The sequence below is a fragment of the Hyla sarda genome, unplaced genomic scaffold (assembly GCF_029499605.1).
Source record: "Hyla sarda isolate aHylSar1 unplaced genomic scaffold, aHylSar1.hap1 scaffold_335, whole genome shotgun sequence".
Classification (NCBI taxonomy): domain Eukaryota; kingdom Metazoa; phylum Chordata; class Amphibia; order Anura; family Hylidae; genus Hyla; species Hyla sarda.
This window is the reverse complement of record NW_026610098.1, coordinates 149,333-157,618: the sequence shown is the minus strand read 5'-3', so window position 1 is coordinate 157,618 and position 8,286 is coordinate 149,333. Positions and strand designations below refer to the sequence as shown.

At 43.9% G+C, this 8,286-nt stretch overlaps 3 non-coding genes across 3 annotated transcripts; all 3 read left to right on the top strand.

Annotated features, from left to right (window-relative positions):
* Positions 1–2,697: 2,697 nt before the first annotated feature.
* On the top strand, positions 2,698–2,880 carry LOC130330418 (U2 spliceosomal RNA). The gene has a single exon (XR_008873578.1). It is a non-coding gene; the product is annotated as a U2 spliceosomal RNA (small nuclear RNA).
* Positions 2,881–4,975: 2,095 nt separating this feature from the next.
* LOC130330475 (U2 spliceosomal RNA) lies at positions 4,976–5,166 on the top strand. The gene has a single exon (XR_008873622.1). It is a non-coding gene; the product is annotated as a U2 spliceosomal RNA (small nuclear RNA).
* Positions 5,167–7,260: 2,094 nt separating this feature from the next.
* On the top strand, positions 7,261–7,451 carry LOC130330474 (U2 spliceosomal RNA). The gene has a single exon (XR_008873621.1). It is a non-coding gene; the product is annotated as a U2 spliceosomal RNA (small nuclear RNA).
* The last annotated feature ends 835 nt before the right edge of the window (positions 7,452–8,286 follow it).

Sequence of the window (8,286 nt, the reverse complement as noted above, 5' to 3'; positions counted from 1 at the left end):
TGATATATTGTGTTGGTGGGAATGGGTTAAGGGTCAAACAAAAGTTTTCTTTAAAAGAGAGGGATATAAGCGGAATGCTGGGAGGAAGAAGAAGTATGAATGGTTGAATAAAAGATTGGTGTTTCTCAATAAGTTAAAGAAGTATGGCTGGAGTGTGGGTGAGCAGATTGAGGTTGTGAAGAGTGATCTAAAAAATTGGTTGAATGAGAAAGGTAAAGAGTTGATGTATCAAGCAAAATTTGATAAGTTAGAGAAAGATGAGAAATGTTCGAGATATTTCTTTAAAAAAGTTATTGGGAAGAGAGAGGATATGGTAAGAGTGTATGATGATGATGGCTGTCTGGTTAAAGGTAAAGCTGTGTTGGGAGTGGTTAAAAATTTTTATGAAGAGTTGTATGCGGTAAAAGATTGTGAAGAGGACTTGCAGGATGAAGTGTTGAGAGTGCTTGATAAGAGGGTGGATGGTAGTGAATATGGGACTCTGATGAGAGAGATTGGAGAGGAGGAAGTGAAGAGGACTGTGGATAGTATGTCAAGAAATAAAACGCCTGGAGAGGATGGGTTGCCTGTTGAATTTTATGCTTGGATTTGGGATGTTGTGAAGGATGATTTGGTGGAAGTGTATAGGTATATGTGGAGGAAGGAGAGAATGGTGGAAAGTATGAAGAGTGGAGTGGTTGTGTTGATTTATAAGAAAGGTGATGTGAATGATGTGAGGAATTGGAGGCCGATAACTTTGTTGAATGTAGATTATAAGGTGTTTGCTAAAATAATTACAAATAGGATGAGAGATGTGGTTGAGCAGGTGATTGGAGAAGAACAAGTGTGTGGAGTGCCTGGGAGAAGAATAAATGAAAATTTGTGTTTGTTGAGAGATTTGTTATGGGATAGTATGAGTAGGAAACAGGAGGTTAGAGTGATGTCGATAGATTTTGAAAAGGCGTTTGATCGTCTGTCACATAGGTTTTTGTTTAGAGTATTAGTGAGAATGGGATTCCCGGGTGATTTTGTAAATGTTGTAAGGATGCTGTATGATGGAGCATATAGTAAGGTTTTGATAAACGGTTGGATGTCTGAGAAGGTGAAAGTATGTTCTGGTGTAAGGCAGGGTTGTCCGTTGTCCCCTATGGCTTTTATATGTGCTATGGAGCCATTATTAGAGATGTTGCGGCGGGATAAGTGTGTTAGAGGGTTAAAAATTCCAGGGAGTGGTGGGAGAGAAGTCAAAGTTTTGGCCTACATGGATGATGTGTGTATTTTGGGAGAGTCTGTGGCTGTTATGAGAAGGGCAAAGTTACTAGTTGGATTGTTTTGTGGAGCGTCTGGGTTTAAGGTGAATTGGTCCAAAAGTGAGTATAAATGTTTTGGTAGTATGCAAGGAAGTGAGGATGTGGGTATGAAGAATATTGAAGGTGGTATTCAGGTTTTAGGTGTTAAAATGGATGAAAGATTGGATGGGAGAGAAAGTTGGGATGATGTAGAGAAGAGAGTGTCCAAAAAATTGAGTCTTTGGAGGTTGAGAGATTTGTCTATGGTTGGGAAAGTGCTGGTTGTGAAAAGTGTAATATTGCCTATTTTATTGTATGTGGCAATAGTGTTTCCGCCAAGTTATATGGTTTTAAGGAAGTTAAAAAGAATTTTGTTTGTGTTTTTTTGGGGTACAAAAGTGGAAAGAGTGAGGAGAGAAGTTGTGATGAAGGATGGTAGTAAGGGTGGAATGGGATTTCCAAATCTAGATGTGTATTTGGGGGTGAATGTGGTGTTTGCGGTTAGAAGGATGATGAGAGGAGAAAAGAATTTTGCATGTATGTTGAGATATTTAGGTGGGCGTGTGTTATGCAAATTAGGTTGGCTGGAGAGAGATTTGAGAGTGCCTTATGCGTTTGTGTGCCCGAGTTGGTATTTGTATGTGGAAAAGTTTTTGGAGAGTTATAGGTTGATTGGTGTGAGAAAGGAGTTGTTTGAAAGTAAGAAGAATGTGTTTGGGTATGTCGCCGCAAGTGAGGTGGAGTGTCCGATTAATATGGTAAGAGGCCAGGATGTGTCTAAGGTGTGGAAGAGTTTAATGACAGATGGAATATCAAATAGACAGAGAGAGATAGGATGGCAGTGTTTGCATGGAGCCCTACCAGTAAGAGAGTTCCAAAGGAATCGAGGTATTGGAAGGAGTGAAATATGTCCGAGGGAAGATTGTAGTGGGGTTGAAAGTGTGATGCATGTGATTTGGAATTGTGACATGGCTCAGAATGTATGGAGAGGGATAGGTCCGTTGTGTAAGGAGTTGACTGGGATAAATAGGTTCGCATATGAGGTTGTGATGTTTGGTCTTAGTATGATTGGAAGAAAGAATGAAAGGGTGTTGTTTGTGTTGTTGGCGATTGTGAAGGAAGTCTTGTGGGATGTTAGAAATTTATATGTGTTTAAGAGAAAAGATGTGACTGTGGAAGGAAGTTTAAGAATGATTCTGGATAGGTTGTACACCGTTTATTTACGTGATAAAAAGAAATTAGGTGAAATAGATGCAGAGGGGATATGGAAATTTTTGAAGTGGAGACATGTTGTAAGGGTGTAATGGTGATGGTATTTGAATTTGTTTTGAATTTGCTTTGAACAAATAAAGAATGACCTAATGATGAGTTAGACTTTACCATGAGTCAAAAATGACGCGTTATCTAAGTGGTGTTTAGTCTAAACCTGAAGGTTTATAAAAAAAAAAAAAAAAAAAAATCTGTTCTTATCAGTTTAATATCTGATACGTCCCCTATCTGGGGACCATATATTAAATGGATTTTTGAGAACGGGGGCCGATTTCGAAGCTTGCTTCCGTCGCCCTATGCATTGACCCGATATGGCAGTATCTTCGGGTACAGTGCACCACCCCCTTACAGGGTTAAAAAGAAAGATTCCTACTTTCATTGCTACCTGCTTGCTGGCTAGCCAGCTAGCCAGCCCTGTGGGCCTTGCTGCTGCTGCAGCCAAAAAACAAAAGGTGGTGCTGCTGCTGCTTCTGCTGCTTCTGCTTCTGCTTGTGTCTGGCCGCTGTTGGAGCGTCCAGGCACAGGACTTCTGCTGCTGCTGACTAAATGGCCTCCTTAATTGGATCATTTGAGTAGCCAGCACACCTGTGCAGGTAGGGCATGACATGATAGGCAGCTGCCTTGATAGCGGGTGGGTGCTGAATGTTCCTAATTGACAAAATAAGATTAATGCTTATGAAGAAATATAAAATCTCATCCCTTCCCCAATATCGCGCCACACCCCTACCCCTTAATTCCCTGGTTGAACTTGATGGACATATGTCTTTTTTCGACCGTACTAACTATGTAACTATGTAACATAACATGGGGGGGGGGGGGGGGTCTCCTGGCTGTTCACACAGGTGTGTCATTGCTGTACATTGACCATGCATTGCTTCTGTGGTATTGCAAAGGCAAAGACAAATGCTTCCAGCCATCCATTGCACTAATGGATTGGTCATCAGCTGGCTGTCTATGTCCCGCATCAATATAGACCAAAGTACAGAGGGTTAGGCTATGCTATTGTGCACCTACCTGATGCATCAGAAGGTGCGAGGCCCTTGCTAAATTCTGTGCACAGACTTTGAGATCTATACTTTAGACTGTATCTAAACCTACTCCAACATGGACTGACATTCTGGCCTACTTTCAGCCGATGCGACTTGTCTGTCGCTGAACAGTCGCTTTTTATGTATTCAGCACCTATGTATAATGTTGTAAAAATGCTCTAGAAGCTAAAGTCGCAGAAATGTCACACATATTTGGCCTGCAACTTTCTGTGCGACAAATTCAGACAGGAAAAATCAGTATAAATCCTTGGAAAATTATCCCCCAGTGTCTCCATCTGCTGGCGGTATTGAATAAGCATTGCTGCACTGATGGGGTATGCATTAGACGAAAAAAAAGAAGAAAAAGAAGAATAATACGCCCAGAAAAGAGGCGAAAAGGAGAAAAACGTAAAAAAACGTGAAAAAAAAGTAAGAGGAAGAGAAGGGAAAAAAAGGTGGAAATGGGTTTAAAAGTGATTTCGGCGGAGAAATATATATATATATATATATATATATATATATATATATATATATATACGCGCACACACACACATATATATAAACGTATTCTCCGTTGAGATATTGCAGCCGCTGCTGTGTCCAGGCCCAGGAGCCTTAGCACTGTGCTGTGATGTCACTCAATACCACTGACATCACTAGGTGTAAACAACATCTCTCCTTTGCTGTGTATGTGACTATGGAGCTGTTTGGTGATGTCGTCTATTATGGCCTTCATAGAAGCAACAGGAGATTGTTGCATCCATCTAGAACCCTCAGAACTACAGTGCTATGATGTCACTCACTTCCACAGGCCTTGCAGAGTGTAAACAACAACAACCCAGCTTTGTTGTGTATGTAACCATAGGGATTTGTGATGTCACCTAGAACCTTCACAGCAGCGACAGCTTTATGAGGAGCATCAGCACTGCTCTGCCTGAGCAGAACCATCACCGCCATAGGTTGTCAAATAACCCGGGTTTAACCCACACAGGTAAGTCCAATGGGGTGCAGGCATGTCCTCTATGCTTACAGCTTCCCGTGGGTGTTGGTTTGATACCGTTTGGGGACAGCCAAGGAGGCATCTGCAGGCAACAAAGGTAGGTGTGTGCTTGTGTGTGTGTTTCCTATGCAGATCCTAAGCCCAGTGTCACATGCAAGTAGGAGGAGTAAGAAGGGTTCCTGGCAAATCCGGGTTATGGATTGCATTTAAAAAGGCCCCGTGGGAGTGCAATGGGCCCCTGTCTTGCTGCTTAGCAATAATGGTATGGGTTTAGGTTCTGCTGTGTGTACTGGTGGTTGACTGCCCCCCAGCCCAGAGTGTGCATGGAAAATTGTCTGGCAGCCTCCCTGACAGCAAGCAGTGATAGTGCCCATGAAGGGCACCTTGTTGGGCCCGCCCCTTTCACGGTTATCGCTTCTCGGCCTTTTGGCTAAGATCAAGTGTAGTATCTGTTCTTATCAGTTTAATATCTGATACGTCCCCTATCTGGGGACCATATATTAAATGGATTTTTGAGAACGGGGGCCGATTTCGAAGCTTGCTTCCGTCGCCCTATGCATTGACCCGATATGGCAGTATCTTCGGGTACAGTGCACCACCCCCTTACAGGGTTAAAAAGAAAGATTCCTACTTTCATTGCTACCTGCTTGCTGGCTAGCCAGCTAGCCAGCCCTGTGGGCCTTGCTGCTGCTGCAGCCAAAAAACAAAAGGTGGTGCTGCTGCTGCTTCTGCTGCTTCTGCTTCTGCTTGTGTCTGGCCGCTGTTGGAGCGTCCAGGCACAGGACTTCTGCTGCTGCTGACTAAATGGCCTCCTTAATTGGATCATTTGAGTAGCCAGCACACCTGTGCAGGTAGGGCATGACATGATAGGCAGCTGCCTTGATAGCGGGTGGGTGCTGAATGTTCCTAATTGACAAAATAAGATTAATGCTTATGAAGAAATATAAAATCTCATCCCTTCCCCAATATCGCGCCACACCCCTACCCCTTAATTCCCTGGTTGAACTTGATGGACATATGTCTTTTTTCGACCGTACTAACTATGTAACTATGTAACATAACATGGGGGGGGGGGGGGGTCTCCTGGCTGTTCACACAGGTGTGTCATTGCTGTACATTGACCATGCATTGCTTCTGTGGTATTGCAAAGGCAAAGACAAATGCTTCCAGCCATCCATTGCACTAATGGATTGGTCATCAGCTGGCTGTCTATGTCCCGCATCAATATAGACCAAAGTACAGAGGGTTAGGCTATGCTATTGTGCACCTACCTGATGCATCAGAAGGTGCGAGGCCCTTGCTAAATTCTGTGCACAGACTTTGAGATCTATACTTTAGACTGTATCTAAACCTGCTCCAACATGGACTGACATTCTGGCCTACTTTCAGCCGATGCGACTTGTCTGTCGCTGAACAGTCGCTTTTTATGTATTCAGCACCTATGTATAATGTTGTAAAAATGCTCTAGAAGCTAAAGTCGCAGAAATGTCACACATATTTGGCCTGCAACTTTCTGTGCGACAAATTCAGACAGGAAAAATCAGTATAAATCCTTAGAAAATTATCCCCCAGTGTCTCCATCTGCTGGCGGTATTGAATAAGCATTGCTGCACTGATGGGGTATGCATTAGACGAAAAAAAAGAAGAAAAAGAAGAATAATACGCCCAGAAAAGAGGCGAAAAGGAGAAAAACGTAAAAAAACGTGAAAAAAAAGTAAGAGGAAGAGAAGGGAAAAAAAGGTGGAAATGGGTTTAAAAGTGATTTCGGCGGAGAAATATATATATATATATATATATATATATATATATATATATATATACGCGCACACACACACACATATATATAAACGTATTCTCCGTTGAGATATTGCAGCCGCTGCTGTGTCCAGGCCCAGGAGCCTTAGCACTGTGCTGTGATGTCACTCAATACCACTGACATCACTAGGTGTAAACAACATCTCTCCTTTGCTGTGTATGTGACTATGGAGCTGTTTGGTGATGTCGTCTATTATGGCCTTCATAGAAGCAACAGGAGATTGTTGCATCCATCTAGAACCCTCAGAACTACAGTGCTATGATGTCACTCACTTCCACAGGCCTTGCAGAGTGTAAACAACAACAACCCAGCTTTGTTGTGTATGTAACCATAGGGATTTGTGATGTCACCTAGAACCTTCACAGCAGCGACAGCTTTATGAGGAGCATCAGCACTGCTCTGCCTGAGCAGAACCATCACCGCCATAGGTTGTCAAATAACCCGGGTTTAACCCACACAGGTAAGTCCAATGGGGTGCAGGCATGTCCTCTATGCTTACAGCTTCCCGTGGGTGTTGGTTTGATACCGTTTGGGGACAGCCAAGGAGGCATCTGCAGGCAACAAAGGTAGGTGTGTGCTTGTGTGTGTGTTTCCTATGCAGATCCTAAGCCCAGTGTCACATGCAAGTAGGAGGAGTAAGAAGGGTTCCTGGCAAATCCGGGTTATGGATTGCATTTAAAAAGGCCCCGTGGGAGTGCAATGGGCCCCTGTCTTGCTGCTTAGCAATAATGGTATGGGTTTAGGTTCTGCTGTGTGTACTGGTGGTTGACTGCCCCCCAGCCCAGAGTGTGCATGGAAAATTGTCTGGCAGCCTCCCTGACAGCAAGCAGTGATAGTGCCCATGAAGGGCACCTTGTTGGGCCCGCCCCTTTCACGGTTATCGCTTCTCGGCCTTTTGGCTAAGATCAAGTGTAGTATCTGTTCTTATCAGTTTAATATCTGATACGTCCCCTATCTGGGGACCATATATTAAATGGATTTTTGAGAACGGGGGCCGATTTCGAAGCTTGCTTCCGTCGCCCTATGCATTGACCCGATATGGCAGTATCTTCGGGTACAGTGCACCACCCCCTTACAGGGTTAAAAAGAAAGATTCCTACTTTCATTGCTACCTGCTTGCTGGCTAGCCAGCTAGCCAGCCCTGTGGGCCTTGCTGCTGCTGCAGCCAAAAAACAAAAGGTGGTGCTGCTGCTGCTTCTGCTGCTTCTGCTTCTGCTTGTGTCTGGCCGCTGTTGGAGCGTCCAGGCACAGGACTTCTGCTGCTGCTGACTAAATGGCCTCCTTAATTGGATCATTTGAGTAGCCAGCACACCTGTGCAGGTAGGGCATGACATGATAGGCAGCTGCCTTGATAGCGGGTGGGTGCTGAATGTTCCTAATTGACAAAATAAGATTAATGCTTATGAAGAAATATAAAATCTCATCCCTTCCCCAATATCGCGCCACACCCCTACCCCTTAATTCCCTGGTTGAACTTGATGGACATATGTCTTTTTTCGACCGTACTAACTATGTAACTATGTAACATAACATGGGGGGGGGGGGGGGTCTCCTGGCTGTTCACACAGGTGTGTCATTGCTGTACATTGACCATGCATTGCTTCTGTGGTATTGCAAAGGCAAAGACAAATGCTTCCAGCCATCCATTGCACTAATGGATTGGTCATCAGCTGGCTGTCTATGTCCCGCATCAATATAGACCAAAGTACAGAGGGTTAGGCTATGCTATTGTGCACCTACCTGATGCATCAGAAGGTGCGAGGCCCTTGCTAAATTCTGTGCACAGACTTTGAGATCTATACTTTAGACTGTATCTAAACCTGCTCCAACATGGACTGACATTCTGGCCTACTTTCAGCCGATGCGACTTGTCTGTCGCTGAACAGTCGCTTTTTATGTATTCAG